Genomic DNA, 25,291 nt, shown 5'->3' on the forward strand with positions numbered 1-25,291 from the left:
TAGTATCAAAACGAGATAACACAGCAAACCTATTCTCATGGCTAAATTTTAAAACAAACAAACTGACCTCGCCAACTGTTGGCAAAGATGCCATACAAGTGGAACTCTGACAGACTGCTGGTGGAACTATTAAATGACCAACAACTTTGGAAAACAGTTTAGCATTTTTTAATGTTAAGTAAATATATAGCATATGACTTGACATATTCCTCTTCTTTACCTAAGAGCAAAAAAATGCACATGCCCACAAAGACTTGTTTACGAATGTTCATAGCAGCTTTATTTTTGAAACCAAAAACTAGAGACAACTCAAATGTCTACTGACAGATGAACGGAAAAACACATTTTGGCATGTCCATATAATGGAGTATATAATTGGCAAGAAAAAGGAAAAAACATCGGTGAGTCTCAAAATCATTATACTGAGTGAAAGAAGCCATGCAAATTAGATTTCATAATGCCCATTGGTATAAAATTCTGGGAAAAGCAAACCAATCTAGCTTGGTATCTAGCTACTGATACCAATCTATCAGTAGCTGCCTGGGGATGCGGCTGGTTGAGTAAAAATAGGTATGAGGAACTTTTGGGGGAGATAGGTGATATTTCTTATCTTCATTGTGATGATGTAGCTTTGGGTGTTTACATATGTCAAAACAGCAAACTGCACACATTGTGCTTATTAGTTTACTTCAATTTTACTTCATTACGGTTTAAAAAATCATTAAGGAAAGATCATAACTCTCTCAGTTTTCATAGTGCAAATATAAACTAAGAGGTACCAAAAAAGCTCACCAAACTCTAGTTGGAAAAGAGATATAGCCACTTTAAAACATAATTTTTTAATTATGTTGCATAATTAGTGTTAGTTGCATAACACTTAGAAAGCACAGAAAAGTCAAAAAAGAAGAAATGCATTCACATTTTTGCAATTCCGAGAAAACCATATTTCCTATTGTGAAAATTAATAAAGGGAAACCTCACTAAGATGGAATCAGAAGACCAGAAAGGGGAGCTCTTACGCACATACCACTAAATGTCAATACAGATCCCAAGAGGAAGAGACAAATTCTGCATCTCCATCAGGAAATGGCACGACTTTACCACCTGCAGCAGGAGGAAGAAAAATTTTCTCTACGCCTGGCAACAGCTCAGCCAATGAGAGACCATCACAACTCAGCCAATGAAAAGCCACTATACGTCAATCTCCCAGTTTCCTCCAATGGACTTGTTGTTTAGAACAGCCCCTCCCAACTTCCCCTGTCCCTCTGTAAAACAAAGCACTCAATGTCTGCTTCGTTCCTTCTCCCAAAGTTTCATAGGCTCCTTCCCTCCCAGTTCTCTCCTCTTGCCTCTCTGTGTTGGGCTGAATAACACTTCAATCAGCTCCCACACCATGAGGTCTGACCCAGCAAATGGGCGCCCGTGTTCTGTAAGTCGAGCCTTCAGGACGCATCACAAGAGAGGACGCCATTACTAGCAAAAATGGTTTGATCCTCTGTGCCAGAAATTTTATCAGGAGAGTCTTCTCCCTGGAACAGGAATAATCTCTCCAAAAGCCTGATGCCGAAGAGCTCTGACTGACTCAGCCCTGCCAGCCCTGCCAGGCCCTCTCCCAGGAACTTAATGTGTGTAACACGTCTGCCAAAACCTAGAAAGATGCTCACGAAAGAGGATTCAGCTGTGAACATGTGCCAAGATGAAAATGTCAGGCATTTTTGGAGACGATGTAGAGAAGAGGAACGCTCACACATTGCTGATGGGAGGGTAAATCGGCATCACCCTTTGGGGGTACAATTTAGAAATATGTAGTAAAGTTGAAGCTGCGCTTGTCCTGCAAATCAGAAATCCTACTCCTGATTGTATGTATGTGGCTGTACATATGTGTGCACACATACAGATACATGTATATGTGTATCTATGCTTACATATATATATATGCGTTTGTACACATGCACACACATAAAGCATAAGAATTTTAAAGAGAAAGCTAATTGCAAATGGATCTTCACAGTATAATAGTATAATATGAATACTATTACCTCCAAACCATAGAGAGTTGGGATGATAGCTTTCTATTTATAAATACAGCATTATATATATATATATATATATATATATATATATATATATATATATATATATATATATGTATACGTACATTCCTCAGAATGACCAAGTTTGGAAGAATAGCTACCTCCTGGGAGGGAGATAAGAAAATGCAGTCAGAATTGGTATGTTAAGGCTTCAATTTTATCTGTCGTGTTTTCTTTCTTTTAAAGAAACTACAGGATATTTGACCAAGTATTAGGATTTGACAAACTGAATGATAGGTCCATGGGTGTTTGTTATGCTCTACCCTTTAGCGTTCTGTAAACTGGAAATACTGAATTTAAAAATAGAAAGCTATCATCATCCCAACCCTCTGTGGTTTGGTGGATCGCACTGGTGTTGTTTGAGTCTAAACAACATATTTTTATCAGAAATTCTCCAAGAAAACTTCTATCTGACTCCTAATTCATCTCATAATATTTTACAACCATAGGAAAATTATTGGGGGTTCTTTTTCTTTTTCTTCTCCTTTTTATTTTTTTCCATTAAAGAAGCACCTACCTTGCGGATTGGTTTGAGTGACCTTATTTTTGCTGAGCCGACACTTCTCCAGAATCCAAAACAATAAATCCCAATAACGAGCAAACGTCAGGGGCTTCAGTTTTCTCTGCCAGATCTACAACTGTTTCTCATACTAATAGCTCGTCCTAACTTCCAGCTCACGTGATTGTGTAGAAATCACCATGACACGTCTGGGGACATCTTAGACAAGTGACCCAATTATACAGTTTTTTCTGTCTCTCTTTGTCTTTGATGATATCCCCAACCCCTTCTAGGAAATGCAGGCACAGAAAGCATCTCGCGTTGATTCTCTAAATGCAGCCTATAGGAGCTGTTCTTCTCTCCATTCTCCACGTTAATGTCCAGAATGAAAGCTCTTATTGTGCATAATAATTTAAATTTCCTTTGTAAGCATATACTCCTTTTAAGTCTCCTAACATAAAAAATGAAACCCATGCTTATTGGCTTATGAAAGAATGTGACAGATCCTCACAATATCCATAATGGGTGGGTGTGACTTCAGTGGTTCTCCTCATTATCCCCGAGGTGGATGTTATGGGATTTGTCTGAGCCAGGATCTTGGGGATTTGCATTTTGATTTGTTTCATTTAATGATGTTTCAAATAAATAACATATTCTCACATGGTGAGAAGTTCAGAAATTACACAGTGAAAAGTTTGCCTTCTGTTCCTGTACCCTACCTAGCTCCTCTACACCCCCCTCTTCATGTCAACAGTGTTATTATCAGTTTCTTTATGAATCTGACAGTGATAATCAGCGTGTCTAAAACAATGGTGTTGACTGTGCACATCTGTAAACACTTGGTCTGGCCCGAAGGCAGCAGGTGCCCTGGCAGTTCTCCACACAGACCAAGGTAAGCCCTGGCCTGGAAGTGATGCCCATTATTTCCACTACAGCCTCACTGGCCAGAGCAGCCACATGCCACCTTTGACCACAAGGGAGCCAGCAACTCAACCCTACCATCTGCCCAGAAGTTAAAAGAGCAGGGATGCTTGGTGAACAGCATCATTAACATGAGGACATCAAGGCTTAGAGGAGCCAGAGACCACACCCTTCTCCAAGGACCCAGAACCTGATCGTAACTCTCCCGTCACTGTTTCATGGATTTCCCTTTTATTGAGAACCCGGCCCCATCTCAGTCATGGCAGCACATACAGTTAAGGAAGCAGAGCACCCTCAACTTTTCCAAAAATGTCTGTTTCCACATGGCGCGATCCTCTGCTATGTTGAGCAAGGTTGCTCTGCCCCGGCATTAGGAAGAGCCTCACTAGCTCTGGTGCCTTCATCACCTAGAGGGCAGGCTGGCTTCTCCAGATAAGAACAGCTGTGAATGTGGCCGGAGTACCAACTCCACACCTTTGCATGCTGGTTAGCTAGCTTCTCCACAGAGACCTTGGAGGGTGACCAAAACTCCAGCCACCTGCAGGCTGTGCTGGTCACCAGGGGATGAAATAGCAGCTGCATCTGACATCAGTACCAATTTGTTCTCACTCTTCACTTGCCCTGGCATCTCAGCAGCAAGATCTTCACACACAAAGGATGACACTGTAGTTTCAAACTCGTTCTTACCAGACAGGGTTTCTCAACCTGGGCACTATTGATGCAATAGACTAGATCATTATTTTTTGCAAGGGGGACTGTCCTGTGCCTTGTAGGATGTTGAACAGTTTTCCTGGCTTCTACCGACTAGATGCCAGTAACATCCCAGTGTGACAACCAATGATGTAGCCACAGATTGTCCACTGCCCTCTTGGGGACAAAATGCCCCCCTCTGCAAACCACTGACCTAGGACAATTATTCTAAAGTAATTCAATCTAACCACACAGTTAGAAAGGACTATGGGGGTATAACTTTTCTTACTTGTTCTTTGCTGGTTACAGCCACTCAAACGCCCCTGAAATATCACCCGTGAGATTGTGCTCACACTTCCATCTGCAATAGTTTTATTCGGAGAAGTGCATTTGTTCTGAGTAATTATGAGTGAAATGCCTGTATGAGGTGATGGCAAGTAGTGATAAAAAGTAATACATTTCTCTTTTGTCCCTTAAGACTTGCTCATGGCTCCAGTTATGGGACATAAAAACAGAAAGAGGCTCAGGATAAGGAATGGCCTCCATGTTCATTACTTGAGGAGCTATTTTTCTGGACTCCAGGAGAGGGGAAAATGAATTCACTCAGTGCTCCGGAACACATAAGAGAGCTGATAAAGATGGATTTAGAGATAGCATCGGTAGTGCATTTTCAGACGACAAGAATTCCAGGTAATAACAAAATCCGGATGGGAGTCAGTCCCAGGCCAGATTCTAGAGGATGAAGGTCCCAGAATGCAAGGTGATGTCCCTTTTCATGGCTGAGCTGGACTGACTTTGCCCATGCTGCACTAATGAGGGGTCGTGGGCCATGTGATGGTCCTCGGGGAGACCGACCTTTGCCATGGTGAGCATGCCTCCACTTTCTGCCCAACTTGCTGCCGCAGGGGAGGGTCAAGAGTGCACTGGAAACAAGCACAGCCTCCTGCGGCGTTGGGTCTCAGCCCCCAAATCTCAACAAAGAGCCAATTACTAATCCAGCTCTGAACATTCAAGGTCAGAGCCCTGAGAGCCCATATTTTTGAAAACTGTTGTGTCCCAGAGCAAAAACGTGTCTTCTCTCTGATCTAGGGGTGGCTGACTCGCCTTAATGAGGGGGATTAGAGTCTGGAAACCATGCTCCTTGAATACAGAATCAGAACACGTGGTCTATTAGGTGGTACCTTATTAAAGGAGCATCATATTTGAAGTTAGGATAGTCCTAGAAAGCCCAGGCCAACATCCCTAGGATGAAACAAGACACTGAAGACACACAATCACCAAGGCCAGTCTACACATGCATGTGCCTTGGGCAAACACACATCCAGTTGACACACAGCCCATCTTGAACAGCTACTGCATGTCAGGCTCTGTCCTAGGCACTGAGTAGACAGTGGGGAACAAGGCAAGGGTGGCTGTGTGTATAGTTCCTTATATACTAGTGGGAGGAGACAAGTAACCATAGTGAATGGGATAGACATGAGTGCCCTTCTCAGATACCTTCGGCTCACAGCCTGCTCAGCACACGGCAGGAGTGCACTTCCTGGCCCCTGTGGTTGGGTGGCCCTGGGACTGGTTCTCTGACCACTTTACGAGCAGAAGTGACGTGTCTCTGTTGCCGGCAGGAGCATTTCATTGCTCGTACAAGACCCTCCGAGGACCAGTGACGTTCAATATGGCGGCCGCTGCTTCAGCCTAGTTCCCTGGGCAACAATGGCCATCAGAATCATCCAGCTGACCTGAGATGGCCCCGTGGCATAAGGGAGAAATAAGCCTGTGTTATTCAAAGATTTTAAGGTTGTTTGACATCTCAGCATAAACTAGTCTGTTTAACTGATACAGAGAGAATGCAAAGACAAAGATGTGAAGGAGAGAAGGATAATTTAGATATAGTCGTGAAGGGAAGCTTCTCTGAGAGCCTGCTTCTGGAGCTGCAATCTCAGGGTTGGAGACATGGGAACATCAGGAGAAAAGGTCCTGGGGTAGGAACAGCATGTCATGCCCAAGCGATCTGTACTCACACCCTTACACAAACACTCGGATGGAAAGAGACAAGAAGGAGGCAGGAGATGAGGAAGGGCTGCCCTTGGCCCCCCTGCAGGCGCATCCAGGAGATCCAGTCCATCGGTGGTTAAGTCAATTTGGTAAAAGATTGCACCATCCAAGCGCTGGCTGCATTTTCCAGGGAGCAGGCTGAACTTCGGTCCCCCTTTGGATGCAGAGATCTAACACCTTCTGACTGACCATTGGCACAGATTAATAGCAGGATACATCTCAACTACTAAAATAACTAGACAACCAAGAATTGTGCAGGTTTCCCCCATCAGGTGCTATTTACCACTCCAACGAGGGCCCTGAAACTTAGTGTTTTAAATTAAATCACATCCCTCTGTATCCCCCAAGTAGCTGGGTAAGATGCCTTTTTCATTTACATCTCAAAAGAACCCTCTGAGGAAGCTACTATTACAAGCAAATGGCACAAAATGAAATTGAATTGGAAAAGTTAAGTGGCAAGCCTAGGGTATCCCAGCCAATAAGTAGTTGAGCCAAGATTCAAAACAATTCTGACTTCAAAGTTCATGTTCTTTCTACTGCACCACGTTACCTCTGAGCTAGAACTGCATCCACTCTGGGGGCTTACTTTCCTGGCACTCCCGAAAACAATACAGGATCTGCATACCTTCAGATGAATTCAACCAGTAGATTTCTCTCATCCCTCAAAAGTCGGGGTTAACCCATAGCAGGCATCACCTCCTTCCATCCGCAGTAATTCTGACCGTGCTATGTGACGTGTCACCCTTCCCTCTGACGGAGCCATCCTCCAGAGTTCCAGGAATCCAACTAACTGCAGAACGGATGAAAGTTGTTGCTGCACTCCTGTTCTAACATTTCAAAGTATCATTGTCCTTCTTCGGGAGGAGTGATCCCTTGGATATTTACAATTCTCAAGCCCAAACTAACCTAGGACTTCCCTGTTCAAAGTAAAAGCGAGAACGATAGTAAATCTCCCTGAAGCATTCCAGCATATCCTGACCTTGAATTCCTCCCTAGTTCACTCTGTTCATTTGTTATTTTGATCCGGGACACAGAGTTATGACTGAACACGTTCCCCGAGTGCAGGACAAGATGACTTTGATTTCTTGTATCTGTATCTGTGGGCGGCCAGCTCTTGGCTCCCATCCCAAACTCTTGTCATTGCAGTGTCCATGTGAGTGGACAAATGAAAATAAGACACAGAACATCTAAATGATGGAAGCCCAACCTTAATATATATATTTTTGCCTTTGGTCATGCAGAATACAAGAAATCTCAACCCAAAATAGTCAGGGCAGGGAGAGGTGCAGGTGAAAGTCTCCAGTCGTTAGCAGTACAGTTTGGGGAGTTTAAAGCCAAGGGAGTGTTCGTCTTCCCAGGAAATGTGCTAATGTTGCTATGAAGCCGCCTATGGAGTTAATCCAGTCGGACGCCAATGCTAACGTCTCCTGAGCAAGAAGGAACTCAGAGCATCAGGACTGAACCTCAGAGTGAAGGAGCCTCGCCCCTTTGCAGTGATTAGTGCCTTCTAGGGCTCCCCTTCCTCCTCCAGGGAATCAAGTCTTAGCAGCTAGAACGTGAACTCTGAATGCTGCCCTCTGAGCTCCTCTACCCAGGACCAGCCAGCCAGGCTGGTGTGTAAATCACAGGGTAAAAAAGATGACTGCATACAGATGGCCTAATCTCAGTCATTTCTCTGTCAGAAACTCATGCCATTTATTGCCGATACATGCTGATAATCGCCTTCAAAACGTGATTAAACACCACCAGCCAAGAATGGCTATTATGCTTAACAGACTTACTAGCAAGAGAGGGGAGCTGCAAACGACACGTGGAGTAAATGGGATCTTTTAAATTACACTAGCCCATCTATCGTCATTTTGTTTTTAGTGCAACGGATAGTTACACATATAACTAATAATGCTAAGTGGTAAATGTCAAGCTTCAACTCTTAATAGCCTCATTTGAATTAAATTTGTATTTATTGTCCTAATTATTTACCCAGCCATCTGACCAGGACACTTCCTTACACCATAGGGAAAGGGCTATCATCTCTCTACCACAGGGATAATTAAAATACACTGGTTCTTGAGGCAAAAAATTGCAGAATGGAACCAGGCGATAGACATTCTGCTAAAGCCTAACTTTTTCTTTCTTTCCAAGGTCACGTTTTGCAAATAGTTTAGAAATTGCAAACTAGTCGCTTACTAGCTAAATGGTCATGAGACCATAATTTTAATGATAAGCACCACCTCCACATGAACAGGGTAACTGACAGGTCGTCCTTCCAAGGCATCTGCCCAGGTTCATATAAAAACTCACCGCTGCGATCTTCCTATGCAGCTCTCAAGGGTCTCTGTTTAGACTCGTCACAATAAGTAAACAGTTCCTGAGCATCTGGGCACGAATTCTCCCAGGCTGGAGGCAGTTGCCAGGAATGAAACTGCTCTACACTAGACGTATATCCATTTATAAATTGTGGGCCACACGTGTTACTGCAGGGTCCACTAGCTGGTTCCCGAATAGTTCTAATCCCAGCCCTGCTCTCTTCCGTGTAGTGTGGATGGAGCTGACCCCACTTCCTAACATAGGAAGGGGCACATGGCCTCAGCCAAGCCCAGAAGAGCATCCCATCCACCTAGGCAGAGGAGCCCATGAGACCCTATGGGGACAAAGCATCACGTGCAGGACGTTAAAAGAACCTTTTAGGAGCTGTCGGTAAAGAGCAGCTCTCTGTTTCTTTGGGATTTAGAGCTACATGGACCTGAGTCTGGAGCTGCCAGGTGTTGGTACATGAAGAAAGTCTGCCAGAGACACAGAAGGAGGTATGGCCCAGAGACGGTTAAAAAGTTGGTCATGATGTAAACGTTTGAGACCGTCGACCCATTATGCCTGGGTTTTAGTTTTTTAATAGACTTTGTTTTTTAGAGACGTTTTAGACTCACAACAAAATTGAGCAGAAAGTACAGAGATTTCCCAGCTACCTCTGACCACACACGTGCACAGCCTCTCCCCATTAGCAACATCCTGCATTTGTTACAATCAATGAACTTACACTGACTCACCATTGTCACCCAAAGTCCACAGAGTTTGCTCTTATCGTATGTTCTATGAGTTTTGGCAAATATATAAAGATAAGCATCTACCATTATGGTATCATACAGAGTAGTTTCACTGTCCTAAAAAGCCTCTGTGTTCTGACTCTCCATCCCTCTCTGCCAGCTCCTGGCAACCACTGATCTTATAATTGTCTCTGTAATTTTGCCTTTTCTAGAATGTCATAACGTTGGAATCACACATTATGCAGCCTTTTCAGATTGGCTTCTTTCACTTAGCAACGAGGTTCCTCCATGTCTTTTCATGGCTTGAGAGCTCATGTCTTTTTAGCTCTGAATAACATTCCGGTGTCTGCATGGACCATTTATTTATCCATTCACCTACTAAGGGACATCTCGATTGCTTCCAAGTTCTGGCAATTCTGAACAAAGCTGCTACAAACATCCTTGTGCAGGTTTTTGTGAGGACATAAGTTTTCAACTCATTTGGGTGCCTGGGCTTTTTAGTTCCCTGAGCCTATAATGATCTTTATTATTCAAGCCATTAAGAGTTGGGTTTTCTGTCATTTGTAATCATGGGAGTCCTGATGGCGCAGTTACTTCCCAGGTTATATGTGATTTGGTCAGAAACCACCTGTGTGACCTCGGATGAGTTACCAAACTTCACTCAGCCTTGTCTTATACTCTTTAAGGAGGGGTAAGAATATCCTTGTGCGGCATCACAGAATTGTCAACTTCAGAGACTAGGGCAGAACACAGCAACAGGCGATGTTCTTAGCAGGCGGCATCACAGAGGCTGTGGCTCTCGGGGTGTTCAACACGCCCCACACACCTGCATCCTAGCGCCAGCCCAGATTACACGTGGGCTGGGGTGCCCTCTCCATGGCTCCCAGACACCATCTGAAGGGTCTGGGGAATCGAACCCAGGCCTTTCATGCTGCTTGATGATAGTCACAAGACTTGACCGTAAAAAGGAGATCGGTATACCAGACCAGCCTGAAACAGGGGAACTGGGCCAGATGATTATGCGTTAAGTCCCTTCTTGCTAAAAGATAAGTAATAAGTTTCCATGGCCAGTGGCTACCATGTTCAACAGCACGGATATAGAACATTACCACCATCGCAGAAAGTTTTATTGGTCAGGGACGCTCTGGAACATCATGGTACCGCTTGAAACATTGGTTAAGCTTCTCTTAGTGTTGCTACTGTTGCCACTCTACACCGGTGGGTATAAACATTGTTGTAAAATTCATGCTGGTTTTTAAGTTGGCATCAGGTGCTAATGTAATGTAACATCAACTCTGCACATGTAATTACATCACAATGTGTTTTAGTGACTATCTGGGGAAAGAAAATGATAAAAGGGGGTAAAAAAAATAAGAAAAAAATATGATGCGCAGCGTAAAAGAATGAAAGATAAGATTTTTTTTAGTAGTAATAAAATAGTTGCTTAATTCAGAAAGATAACACAAGTTGGAACATCTGTCTCCTAGGAACCACTGCTATTTAAAGCTTGACTTTCTCACGCACGTAACTCTGTGGAAAGGAATCTAAAATTTTATTCTAATTTCATATATCATGTTGAGACAGGCAAAAAAGTGTGAAATAATTTGTGAGAAACATCATAAAACCAGTCTTCCTCACCACACCATTTTATACTTGGGGGTGGATGGGAACTTACTCGATGTGGAGCGTTGAGGGCGTTTTGGAAGAGGATACTTGGTCACTTTTTTTAAAAAAGTTTTTTATTGAAGTATAGTTGATTTGCAATGTTAATTTCTGCCGTACAGCAAAGTGATTCAGTTATACACACACACACACATATATATACATACACATTCTTTTTTATATTCTTTTCCATTATGGTTTATCACAGGATATTGAACATAGTTCCCTGTGCTATACAGTAGGACCTTGTTGTTTATGCATTCTATGTATAAAAGCTTACACCTGCTGACCCCAAACTCCCACTCCATCCCTCCCCCAAACTCCTCCCCTTTGGCAACCATCAGTCTGTTCTCTATGTCCGTGATTCTGTTTCTGTTTCGTAAATAAGATCATTTGTGCCATATTTTAGATTCCACATATAAGTGATATCATATGATATTTGTCTTTCTCTTTCTGACTTCACTTAGTATGATAATCTCTAGTTGTATCCATGTTGCCGCAAATGGTATTATTTCATTGTTTTTTATGGCTGAGTAGTATTCCATTGTATATATGTACCACATCTTCTTTATCCATTCATATGCCGATGGACACTTAGGTTGTTTCCATATCTTGGCTATTGTGAATAGTGCTGCTATGAACATAGGCGTGTGTGTATCTTTTTGAATTAGAGTTTTGTCTGGATATATGCCCAGATGCCTGGGCACTTACAATCAGACTAATGAAACAATTCCGATTCTATGCCAGCTCTATTAGCACCAAGCTCTCATCTACCCCACGCAAATGATAACCTGTGTCTTCAGGGCCTGTACAAATTCCTCCCACTGTGTTTGAAATCAAACTCAAATTCATACCCCTTTTTTAAGAATACTATATATTTTACTTTCACTTAGAGGTGTGAGAATGAGTTACCAAAAGTTTCAAACTCAAAAGCAATCATGTCCTAATTTTCAAAGTTTATCAGAAAAAAGAAAATGAGCTGACCAAATAGCAAAGTGGTAGAACTATTAGGGTTTATTGGGCAGATTCTTTGTGTCTCACTTAGCGGATGCTCTGGCCTTATGAGAGAGAATTCAGCAGAAGTATTTCTCTAGGGAAGATCATTCTTTATTCACCTTCTTTTTCTTTCTCAGTAAAACAGATACATTTGTTTCTAGGACCTTTATTATGGTTCTTACTGAAATAAATTTTATTTAGTTTTGGGAAACTTACGTTCTTTCAGTTTTAGTTAATGTTGATCAGCTGTTGACATATTTGGTAAAATTCAAACATAATCAACTGGGTATTTGGGATTTTAATTTGCTTCTTTTTTATAGCAGATAGCATGGACTTTGCTTTTGTGCGCTACGCTGACTGGAGCTCTAGGTAGAGCTTCGACTCTTATCTGGAAAGGGGCTGTTACCTTGAGAAGAACACAACACCATTATAGCTAGACTAAGCAAAGCATAGGATTTGTTAACAGTATGCTGGGCTCACTTATGAAATCGAAAGTTGTAATAATAAGGCCAGAAGTTTACCCAGCTCCGGAGCCCGAGAGGAAAGGATTCCTTGACCTCCCTCCAATGCTCTGCTTTTAATAATGACCTGGCATTTCCACTGCAGTCTGTCTGCCTCTAATCATAATCTTGAGAGGAGGCATCAGACCAACTCTCTCCCTGAGGTCATTACGGGTAAAATAAATACAATATTTAAAGCAGAACTATTGTAATTTGCTAAAAGGGGAAGGTTTTCTCTCAGGCCAACAGTTCAGCTAAAAGGAAAACTCGAAGGGCAGCTCTCAGAAGGGCCGTGAAGTCAAGAAATACATCAGAGTGCCAGAAAAGTGTAAGAAAAGGGTGAAAATTGGCCAGAGAGGGGTAATCATCTTTTTAAAGAAAGTGGCCACTTGGTTGCTTATATTTGAGGTCTGTGGTCTTTCACCCCTGCTCCTCTCTCTCCTCCCCCGACCCCAGAACCGGGGACGGAAAGCTTTCCTTTGGCACATCTGTCAGAACTGCTTTTTGGCTCATTAAGATGTTGTGATGGCAGCTCCCTTTCATCTGTCTCACGATATCCCTTCCAATGGCTGCTTTTAAAATTTTTCTTCGTGTCTTGAAGTGTCCTCCAAATATTGTTTCATGCCTTTTCGACAGCTAATTAGAAGCATCTGATGTCTGGCAGAATAAGTGTGAATTCATCTCTTCAAACTTGTCTTCCACCTTTAGATGAAAGTCTGGGCTTGAGAGGAAAAGGAGGAGAGAGATTTTTGATGGTGGCTTGACTTGTTTTAGACTCTGGTGCGGCTCCTTAGTTACTGTCACATGATGCCCTAATTATGTTTGGAAGGTTTTGCAAAGTTGGTACCGGTCATCATGACTGATTCACCTGTGAACCTCACGCACAGAGGTAGGGACCAACGGGCCAGAAACTACCCCGCATACAGGTTCACTTGTAGAAGTCCATCAGTCCTCTGACCTACTAGGGGAGCTTTTAATGGAAAACCATCAATACACCATATTGGTACATTCGTGCTCTCTTTCATGATGTTGTCTTCTCCCAAATAGGCCTTGATCCTTGACTGTCTCATTATTTGTAGAAACATTCTTGCATGAATTTCTGGTCTTCAGTTTTCCTCTTCGGTCTTGTAATGAAGGGTATGTTAAGATAAACAGGTTTTTTTTAAATCTGTTACATAGATCTTTTGTAAAGTAGTCTAATGTCCTTGACCTTATGGGATTCCATTAGGTTTAGCATTTTGAGAAACCACCAAACCACTTCATTTTTTTCCCAGTATTATTGAGATATAATTGACATACAATACTGTATAAGTTTAAGGTGTGCAGCATAATGATTTGACTTACATACATCATGAGATGATTATCACAGTAAGCTTAGCGAACATCCATCACTGCTTATAGACACAGAAGAAAAGAAAAAAATATTTTGCCTTGCGATGAGAACTCAGGAGCTACTCTTTTAACAACTTTCACGTATAACATACAGCAGTGTGAATCAATCATGTTGTACGTAGTTATTTACCAAGTGCTTGTGCCATTTCACATTCCCACCAGCAGCGTCTGAGCGTTCTCGCCCTTCCACATATTGGCCAGTGCTTGATACGGTCAGCCTGTTAATTTTAGACGATCTAATGGATGTGTAGTGGTATCTTACTGTGGTTTTAGTTTACATTTTCCTAATAACTCATACTGTTTATTTTTCTCATTGTTTGTAGCAGGAGGGTAAGCAAGATCCAGTTATTTACTTATTTAGATAGATAGATAGATAGATAGGTAGATAAAATATAGATAGGTATATAGACGTAGAAGCATACAGATGTAGTAAAAAGCATGACCTTTGCAGTCAGACTTGGATTTGACTCTTACCTCCCATACCCTACCCGATCCCTGCGTGGCCTTAGAAAAGTTACTTCACTTTCTAAGTTTCAATTTCCACATCTTTAAAGTGGGAATAAGGTTAATGCCAACCTTAATAGGAGGTTGGAGGATTCAATTGAATTATATACGTGATGCCCTGAGCAAAGTGTAGACCAGATAGCATGTGCTCTAAAAATCCCACAGGGTAGATTATGTTCCCCTTGTGGGTACATAATTTCAACATATGCGACCCGCTGCACATAAAATTATGAGACCGGCCAGGGACTCTTTCAGCCAGGCCAAATGATCTCTAACAGTTAAGCAGCCCAGAAGTCTAATGTATCATTCTCTCCATGGTACAGACCCAGCAGTTAGTGCTATGATAATTTCTACACAAAGTAAGGCACAATGGGGTATGCCGTTATGACCTGGTTTGAGTGCAGAGTTGTATAACGCAGGCCTACTCAAATGTAATGTAAGACATATTGTTCATCTGATGACTTGTCTGCAGAACTCACCACACCCCAGAGTGTACGGGGAACGGAATGACTCAACTATAATTATGCTATGGAGTAGAAAATGCAGAGACAACTATGACTCTAGAATCATCTTCATGCTTTCTATCAAAGAGAAGTCCTCTGAACACTTACTACTGGAACGTACTGTACGTGGATTTAACTGGGGGCCCCTGCACTGGTGAACTGTATGATGTCATTTGGCTTGGCCTGAAGATTTCACAACAGCTCTTGCAATCATGCTACGTGAAAGGCTAAGATCTGCTTCGGACAGTCACATTCAATCCTCCGTAGAAGAAACCCCGTCCTCAGTGCGTGCTCCGGGGGCTTGGCAGCCGCGTTTACTCTCAGTATCAAAGGAAGATGTTACCTTTGCCTCTCAGGGACGTCCCATTTCAAAATATTCCCCACCTTCAGAAGAAGCAGGGAAGGGGAAAGGAAAACCGACAAAGAACTTGCTGTCTCCCTCAGACACTTTGATGTCATTCAACCTCACCTCCAAGTAGGGAAACCATCAAAATATTTAACAAGGCACAGCCGGGCATGAGTCTATTAGCTCAAAACTATAGCTTTTACCTTCCAGCCAGGACTGCAAAGAAAATACTCAGGTTGACAGCTGACTGCGGTAGAAGGAGGGCCTTCCATTCAATTTTACGTCTGTTGGACAAGAGTACGTCTTTCTCCTTTAATTCATTCTCCATGAAAAGGAGCATTTGGAGAAACTGTCATCGTAAGGGGTGACTGGCTTCCAAAAGCAAAAAAAAAAGACTCCCAGAGGAAAGCGCAAACTTAAAAGTTGTCAAAGGACACAAATCATTTTGTTTCTGTCTTACAAATAATTAGTAAATCTGGAGAAGGGGCTAATCCCCCAAATGAGACCTCCCCCATCATAATTCATTTTCAAAACAAGCATCTCTTATTTACAATTTCTCTCTGCTATTTCTTGCTCTACAAATTTAACAACAATAAAAGACGATGTTTTTCAAACTTTTTTTTTTTTAATTTTTTTGGCTGCATTGGGTCTTCATTGCTGCACGCAGGCTTTCTCTAGTTGCGGTGAGCGGGGGCTACTCTTCGTTGCGGTGCGCGGGCTTCTCATTGCAGTGGCTTCTCCCGGGAGCACGGGCTCTAGGCGCTTGGGTTTCAGTAGTTCTGGCTCGTGGGCTCTAGAGCGCAGGCTCAGTAGCTGTGGTGCACGGGCTTAGTTGCTCCGTGGCACGTGGGATCTTCCCAGACTAGGGCTCAAACCCGTGTCTCCTGCATTGGCAGGCAGATTCCCAACCACAGTGCCACCAGGGAAGCCCCCAAATCTACTTTTTATTGAAGTATAGTTGATTTGCAATGTTGTGTTAGTTTCTGATGTATAGCAAAGTGATTCAGTTACACTATATACATATATACATATGTATAATATATTGATACTATATATATATTCTTTTTCATACTCTTTTCCATTATGGTTTATTACAGAATATTGAATATAGTTCTCTGCACTCTGCAGTAGGACCTGTTGTTTATCCACCCTATATATGCTAGTTTGCATTTGCTCATCCCAAACTCCCACCCCATCCCTCTCCCACCTCCCCACTTGGCAACCACAAGTCTGTTCTCTATGTGAAGACGCTTTTAAGGTGCAGTTCATAAAGAGCCTTCATGCAGTAGCTCATATACAGAGATTAGAGGAGAAAAAAAGAAATTTCCTATTAGACCCATTTATACAATCCATTTCACAGGAATGTAACTCGGCCATGGGGTGTTCCCAGCTCTAACCAGCAAACTGGGACTTTTAACTTCTGCATGCCTTCCAGAAATGATGATTAGAAGATAAAATAAATTGTATTTTAATGCCGGGGACTTATGAAGTCATCCCTGTCTTGGCTACTCACTACTGCTGGAAAATGTTTCCCTGAGCAAATCTGGCTTCACCGACTCCACAGACGCTCTTATGGGAAACACAGATGAAAGCTCAGAGCTGTGAGGCACAGTAAATGCTGCTGAGTTCTTGATACCAACACACTAACACACAATTCCCCAGTGGAAATAAAAGAAAGGATAACGTCCCTTTCCCTTTTGCACAAACTCCTCAACATCCAGACAGCCATTTCATTAAACAGTTGCAGTTGGAATATTTCTACTAGCAAATGATGTGAAATGAAACAAGCAAACAGAAATCTCATCATTTTGAAGGGAAGATAAAATAGGGAGAGCAACACCTATGAGATTCTGCCCCAGACTCATAAAGCCTTGTACAAGTCACTGTATGTTTTCCTGTGGCTTCTTATGTCAGGTTCCTGTCCCACTATGGTAGGCAAAATAATGGCCATTCTGGGCCATTATCATTATTATTATATTAGCCCTACCCCCATCATAATCCCTGGGACTATGAAAAGGCTAGGTTACGTGGAAAAGAGGAATGAAGGCTGCAGACGGAATTAAGGTTACTAATCAGCTGACCCTGAGATGGGAAGATTGTCCTGGATTGTCCCAATGTAATCATAAGGTCCTTAAATGTGGAAGAGGGGGCAGAAGAGGAACCAGAGTGGGCACTGTGACAAGGACTAGACCCGCTATTGCCAGCTTCAAAGATAGAGGGAGATGAAGAATGGGAGCAGATTGCAGAAGGTGGAAAGGGGAAGGAGATGGGTTTCCCCCCAGCCTCCAGAAGGAATATAGCCCTGCCAACACCTTGCTTTTAAGCCAATGAGACCCTTATTGAGTTCTAGCCTACAAAACCGTAAGATAATATATGTGTGCTGTTGTAAGCCACTAAGTTTATAGTAATTTTCTACAGTAGAAAAGGAAATTAACATATCCAAGTATCATAAGAGGCTCTAGGTGATGGCAGACAGTACACACTGAAGAGCAGAAAGCTTTAACAAGCTATAATATTGTCGTAAACTAATATCCGTTAGTGACTGACACTTATTAGGCTATAAATAAATACCTGTTGACGTGTAATGAGGGTAAGGCACTTTGTTAAAAAAAGAGAGCCTCTTGTGTAACTATGAACAATTACAAACAATCTTGCACTTGTCAGGGGTGGTCGATGATGGTACCGCAGGCTCCCTCCACACGTCCGTAGAGGAGGAGGCGTGGCCTAACCCTGACCAATCAGCGTGAAGTGATATCCACTCTGGGCTATTTTCTAGAACTTTGTATATATTCTCTCTCCTGGATACTAAGCTGGTGGAAGATAATCTACAGATACTGGTGGCTGTCTTTCAACATATGAGGAAACTGCCTTAAAAGGAAGGTAACACAGAAGAAAGCAGAGCTCTGAGATGCACAGAGAGTCAGAATCTTAAAAACATTCCTTGGGCACCTGGGTCTACCTGTTCATGACACTGATGCAATCCCCTCTCACTGTCCCCTGAGGCACACACTGTCACACAGTCACCAGCACCCCTTTGGGGGTGAGCAAGATGAGGAAACGTAGAAAAGTCTTCCTGAAAAAGAGCTTCAAGAAGGAGGCACCAAAGACAGTCAGAGGTGCTCGAGCCACTGGTCTCAATGGAATTTGTTCTTGGACTCCTAGAGTTGTGACCTGAGGAATTAGTCTGGAACGTCAAGGGTGACTCCATTCAGCCCCTTTCAAGGATTCTGGGTTTTTCTGCCTGAGGTTTAGTCCAATATCTGTCCTCTATTTTCCTACTTGCTTATGTATTTATTTAACAGGACAGTGTAGTGAGTAAGATAAGAACATGAATTCAAACCCCGGGGCTGTTAGTAAATGCAGCTTCAGTGCATCAGTTTCCCTGCCTGTAAATGGGATAATAATACTAGCTGCCTCAAAACCCTATATAGCAGGAGGCTCGGGCTTAGCACATAGTAACCCCTGGATGCATGCTTTGGAGCTCTCAAAATGACAGGGAGGGAAGAAAAGCAGGAAACAGACCTCCAAATATTCACATTTATGTATTTCAGCTTAACACAATGATTAAATCAAATCGTTCTTAAACCAAAAAGCTCATTTGGAAATTTAATTATTTTGAAGGACAGGTTCCCTATGGCTTACTTATTCCATGATGTTGGAGTGGGAAAAAAAGTTAATAGCTTTCTAATTATATCAATTTTCCATTTAAAAAAATCTGGTTCTCATTTATTAGTCTGTCAAGGGATTATCAAGCTACTTGCTTTACGCTCTTAACTCACAAGGCAGGAATAAATTAGTGCAAATGTATTAGATCCTGTTCCCTTAAATTTCCCCTCTTTAAGTTGCACCAGTTAAGCTCATTCATTTTTGTGGAAGTTGTTAATAAACCTATTTATCAGAAATTTGACTTTATTAAGTTTAGTCAGTAGCTTTCATGAAATAACCTAAGGAATATTGTACACTCGCTACCTCAGATCTGCACACCTGACTTCATCAGCAGAACAAATGACAAAAAGAGGAACAAAAGCAAAAAATAAAGAGTTCATCCAAGTTGTCGCAAACGGCAGGGTTTCCTTCGTTCTCCTGGCTGAATAATTCCACTTATATATAGAATCTAAAAAAACAAACAAACTCATAGAAACAGGGAACAGATTGGTGATTGCCAGAGGTGGGGAGGTGGAGACAGGGGAAAGTAGGTGAAGGAGGCCAAAGTGTACAAACTTTTAGTTATAAGACGAATACGTGCTGGGGATGTACTTACTGTACAGCATGAGGACTGTAGTTAACAATATTGTCTTGCATATTTGAGAGTCGCCGAGAGAGTAGATTTTAAAAGTTCTCACCACACAAAAAAACTGTAATCATGTCAGGTAATAGATGTGTTCAATAATTTTATTGTGGTAATTATTCTGCAATATATACACATATAAAATCACTGCACTGTATCACATATGATGTGTATCACATAGGATATCGCTTATATGTGGAATCTAAAAAAATGATACAAATGAACTTCTTTACAAAACAGAAATAGACCCACAGACATAGAAAACAAACTTATGGTTACCAAAGGGGAAAGGGAGGGGGAGAGATAAATTAGGAGTTTGGGATTAGCAGATACACACTACTATATATAAAATAGATAACCAACAATGATCTACTGTATGGCACAGGGAACTCTGCTCAATGTTATGTGGCAGCCTGGATGGGAGGGGAGTCTGGGGGAGAATGGATACATGTATATGCATGGCTGAGTCGCTTTGCTGTGCACCTGAAACTATCACAACATTGTTAATCAGCTATACTCCAATATAAAATAAAATGTTAAAGTCACCGGGGGAAAAAAAAGTATCTGAAGATGAGATAGATATATAGATAGATAGATAGATGTACATGTATAACTAGAAAAGATTTTGTACACCTACAAAAAACTCAACACTTTAAATCAATTTTACTCTGATAAAAATAAAAATTAAATAAAAAAAGAATAGGTACATATATATCATGTATAACTGAATCACTCTGCTGTACACCTGAAACTAACACAACATCGTAAACCAACTATACTTCCATAGAAGAAAAAGAAAAAAAGAAAAAAATCACTGCATTGTATACCTTAAAATTACATAGTATGCTAATTATATCTCAATAAAGCCAGGGAAAAGAAGAAAAAAAAAGCTGAATGTGATAATTATCTGTGAGATAATTTCAAGTCATTATTGCTCTGAATTCCAGCCTTCCTATGTGGCCTTACCCAGCCACATCACAATAAAACGTCATTGGATCTGACGACGAGGCTCATTCATTCAATGAATGCTTACTGAGTGCTAACTCTGGCCCTAGAAATGTTCTAGACTCCAGAGGTAGGGGGTGGAGAAAACAGCCCCTGCTTTTATGGAGGTGGCTTTCTTGTGGAGTGAGAGGAAACCTAAACCCACCGCTCTCTACAGGGTCTGGAACCTAAAGGTGCCAACAGAGTTTCATGGAACATGGATTAACAAGCAGAAAGAACTCCACGGCTGGCAACAGGGTCTGAAATGATGAAGACCAGAATCTAAGTTTTGCTCTTTTTATATTCAGAACTGAATAAAAATAATAGGTAAATGATATCCTTTCAATTCCATCCATTTTCTTGGCAATTCCAAGTTACTAGGAAGAAAGCAAGAAATGGTGATGTCTAAGAAGGTGTGATTGGAAGAATTTTTTTGTTCTGGTCACAGTGAGTAACTAAGAGGGATGGGTGTTGTCAAAGAATGATGTAAATGGAGTCCAGGAAGCTGGGCTTAAAATACCTGCACACACACACATACATTTATTTAAGAATGAAAAAGCTAAGCCCAGATAAGGACAATAAAATAAAACCCATGTAAAAGGATGACCTAGAATATCACTGACTAACCTGGGAAAAAGATGAGACACTATTTTGAAATGCCCCATGTCAAAACCATTGAATTTGATTGCCTGATGTCACTTTAAGAGATCAAAGAACTCCTATCCCGGGTTCTGTCTTAGGTATTCCCTCCTCCTGGAATGTTCTTCTTCTGAAGCTTCTAAATCTGACTCCTTTTTATTATTCAAATTTCTGCTAGGAGGCCAGTATCCTCAAGAAGCTTTCCCTGGCCACCCTCCTGTAGTAGGAATGCCCAAGTATTTCTCAGTGGAATTACCCAATTTAATTTGCCTAATAAAATTATACCTAGCTTGAACTACCTCAGGTATACATTCAGTTAGAAGCTTACTGTCTTTCTTTTCTACTAGAAAATAAGCTCTTTGAAGTCAGGAGCCTGGTCTAGTCCCATTTGCTGCTGTATTCCTAGTGCCTAGAAGAATTTGGAACAATCTAGAAGTATTTGTTGAATCAGTGAACGAACCTAGTTATGCTATAGAAAAGTAAACTGGGGCCCAGAAATGTTAAGTATCTTGACGGGGGTCGCATAGATCAGAGGTCCCCAACCCCCAGGCCATGGACCAATACCGGTTAGGAGCCGGGCCGCACCACAGGAGGTGAGCGGCGGGCAAGTGAGCTGAAGTTTCATCTGTGGCTCCCCATCGCTCACATTAATGCCTGAACCATCCCCCACCTCCACCCCCATCCGTGGAAAAACTGTCTTCCATGAAACCGGTCCCTGGTGCCAAAAATGTTGGGGACCGCTGGCATAGATCACTAGTGGCAGAGCTGGAACACAAAGGCATGACCCATGACCTCCAGTGTGCTTGGGTTTGTGAACTCTTGGTGAAAGAAAACTCACACTTGGATTCTTTCTTTCATTTGGATCCTTGCTGCTTGTAATAACTTCAATGCTGATGATGTGCAGACACAGAGATGTCAAAAATGCCTTTTTTTTTTTCATACCATAGAGTCCTGCCGACCAGGAAGAAATTAACATTAAGGAGTCTCTGAATCACTAACATTTCACCTCCATGAGAGGTTCTGGGAAATTTCTTCTCCCGCAAATGACATTAGCCATTTAAGAAACAATTTAAAACAAAAGGGCATTTCAGAATATTGCCAATAACAGTTAGCAAATCTCATTAATGAGATACTCTAATGTGGAAATCACCACAGTTCTTTTTCGCTGCAAAATACTGTAATTAAGCCGTTGTGTGTGTGTGTTATTTAGCAAATGAATAATTACACTATGCCCTTGAGGCTTCCTGCTACTTTGGAGCATAAGGCTAATACCCTTGCTGTCTTGTCTGGAACTCAATTTAATGAGCAATATATTCTGAGCCATGCTCAGGACAATTGAGTGCTTCATACAAGAAGATATTAGGGCAACAGCACAATTACCCAGTGTGCTGCAGGCCATAAAACATGAAGGATGCCTGATATTTACTTAGACTGCGTTTAATTCTGAAAAACAGACCGTTGTTAATTCTGCAATGGTCACTGAGAACCTCATATGTGACAGCCTGTGTTAGAAAGTAGGAATATAAGGACGACACAAGATGCTGAGAGGTTTGTTTTCTGTTTAAGGGCGTTTACAAAAAGTCACAACATCAACTTGGAAAAAATGGCGATATCATCCTCTATGCCACCTCTAACTTCTGCTCTTCCCCCAAATCCAAAAGTTAATGCTGTACATTACTTCACCAAGAAGACATCTGACATTGTGAATCCAAGAAGACTTGAGTCAGACCCTCCATCACTTTTGCAGCTGCCCAAGCTTCACCCCATCTCTTCCCAGCCTAGAAGACCCTGAGGTCAGAAGGAGTTCAGCTGGTTTCACATTAACACCGTTCATCAGTTGCATTAGCACAGCCTTTTAAACAATTGGTAACGTTAAGTCCTTCTGAGAGAGATCTAGATTGGATTTTATTAAAATCATGGTCCAGACCTTTCTTGGTGAATAACTTGCAAGTGACACCAAGTAGCTTGACCCCAATGGAACGGGTTTCCTTCAAAGCCTGTGCCAATGAAAACACGGACTAATAGCACTGAACCCCCAAAGAAGCTCTGGAATCACCTTGCCACTGCTGCTTCCCTGCTGACTCGTGGCTACAAGCTGAAGGAAGTGGAAATGGAGACACGGTTCTGTCCAAGAATGAGGCGGATTGTACTGGAGGAGGGACCGTGTGTTTGATTCAGTGAGAAAAAACATGTTTTCAGTCAATCTTGCAGGTCGACTCTTGGCCAGGGAGACACTGGAAGAACATGACGACAAGGAGAAAGCTACGGAGTTTGCACTCCTACGACCTCCAGAGTGAGCGAGCCAGGAAGAGCTCGGATGGTTTACTAAGTGTGGAAGGAGGCTCCGATCTACCTGAACTGCAGGGTCTCCAGTGCCCGGTACCCAAGCTCTTATGTGCCCTCCTCCTTCTAATGCCACTACGTTACATGGTCATGTTTGAAGTAAGTAACTATGCCTGGAGCCCCAGGATGGCTAGTTAGTCTCACATGAGCACAAGATAACAGACGTGTTTGGGAGGAGGGTGTATAACAGACAAAAGATGAATTTATCAGAAGATCGACCTGAATTGTTCATAGAAGAGGCACAGTAACAAGCCTTGTACTCTGTAGCTCAGTATCCATCCATCCCTGTAGTGTGTTCTAGGGATTCGGGGGCCCATCAAGTGAAATACATAACCACGAGATGGCAGCAACACACAATGCGTTTATCTGGGCACTACTTGGACGCGATGGCAGGTAAGGGAAGTCCCTCTCAGTGTAGGACTTTCCTGCTAAAGTGCAGGGCCCACCAGCCAGAAGGAGAGGAAGGCTGGGGAAGAGGGCAATTGGAAAGGACCTCACATTTCTAGGCCATGTCTCTCAGCGCCTGGCGGGGAATCTCTGAATCAGAGAGCTCCTAAGGGCAGCAATGGCTTAGGGTCTTATCTATGGCTAGCAGATGCTGACTGCAGTTTTGTGAGTTATGTAAAGCAGGCAGGCACCAGGTGGCTAAAAATCTGTTTATTTGGTAACAACTGCTGGAGAGGGTGTGGAGAAAAGGGAACCCTCCTACACTGCTGGTGGGAAGGTAAGTTGGTGCAGCCACTGTGGAGAACAGTATGGAGGTTCCTCAGAAAATTAAAATAGAGCTACCATATGATCCAGCAATCCCACTCCTTGGGCTCTAATTCAAAAAGACACATGCACCCCTATGTTCACAGCAGCACTATTCACAATAGCCAGGATATGGAAACAACCTAAATGTCCATCGACGGATGAATGGATAAAGAAGATGTGGTACATATATACAATGGAATACTACACAGCCATAAAAAGGAATGAAATAATGCCATTTGCAGCAACATGGATGCAACTACAGATTATCATACTAAGTGAAGTCAGTCAGAAAGAGAAAGACAAATATCATATGATATCACTTATATGTGGAATCTGAAATACGACACAAATGAACTTATCTATGAAACAGAAACAGAATCACGGACATAGAGAACAGACTGATGGTTGCCAAGGGGGAGGGGGATGGGGGAGGGATGGAGTGGAAGTTGGGATTAGCAGATGCAAACTGGTAGATATAGAATGGATAAACAACAAGGTCCTACTGTAGAGCACAGGGAACTCTATTCAATATCCTGTGAGAAACCATCATGGAAAAGAATATGAAAAAGAGTGTCTACATGTGTATAACTGAGCCACTTAGCTGTACAGCAGAGATTGACACAACACTGTAGATCAACTATACTTTAAAAAAATTTTTTAAATCTGTTTATTTGGGTTATATTTAAAACAACTGCATGTATAGAAATTTGATTTGGGTGCTAGCAGGCCTTATAGCTAATGAATTTAGCTGTGAAGAAGTAAGCAACAGAGGGCCAATAAACAGGGGCCCTCTTTGGCTTTTCTTATGTAACAAACCTCCTAAACCAAATGTTTGTGAATCTTTACTGTCTTGTCTGTCCTGCCTGATGTCAAAGTAGCATGGGAAATAAAATTAATACAGCCAGAATAAAGAGATAGCAGGGTTTATTCTCCTGGTGAGGTGGCCTTTGTGAATTGACTTGGGTTGCCAACAACAGTGGGAATGGACTTATTATCTCTTCCCAGGTCTTGGTGCTAAAGAAGGGGAAGCAAAATCAAATGAATCCAAAAACACTGAGTTACCCCCCTCCCCAGCCTGTGTCCAG

The 25,291-nt window shown here is 42.1% G+C and overlaps 1 long non-coding RNA gene across 7 annotated transcripts in view; it reads right to left on the reverse strand.

Annotated features, from left to right (window-relative positions):
* Positions 1-25,291, reverse strand: part of LOC132347437 (uncharacterized) — a 213,312-nt gene that overhangs the window by 158,690 nt on the left and 29,331 nt on the right. The window lies entirely within an intron of this gene.

The sequence above is a fragment of the Balaenoptera ricei genome, chromosome 14 (assembly GCF_028023285.1).
Source record: "Balaenoptera ricei isolate mBalRic1 chromosome 14, mBalRic1.hap2, whole genome shotgun sequence".
Taxonomy (NCBI): domain Eukaryota; kingdom Metazoa; phylum Chordata; class Mammalia; order Artiodactyla; family Balaenopteridae; genus Balaenoptera; species Balaenoptera ricei.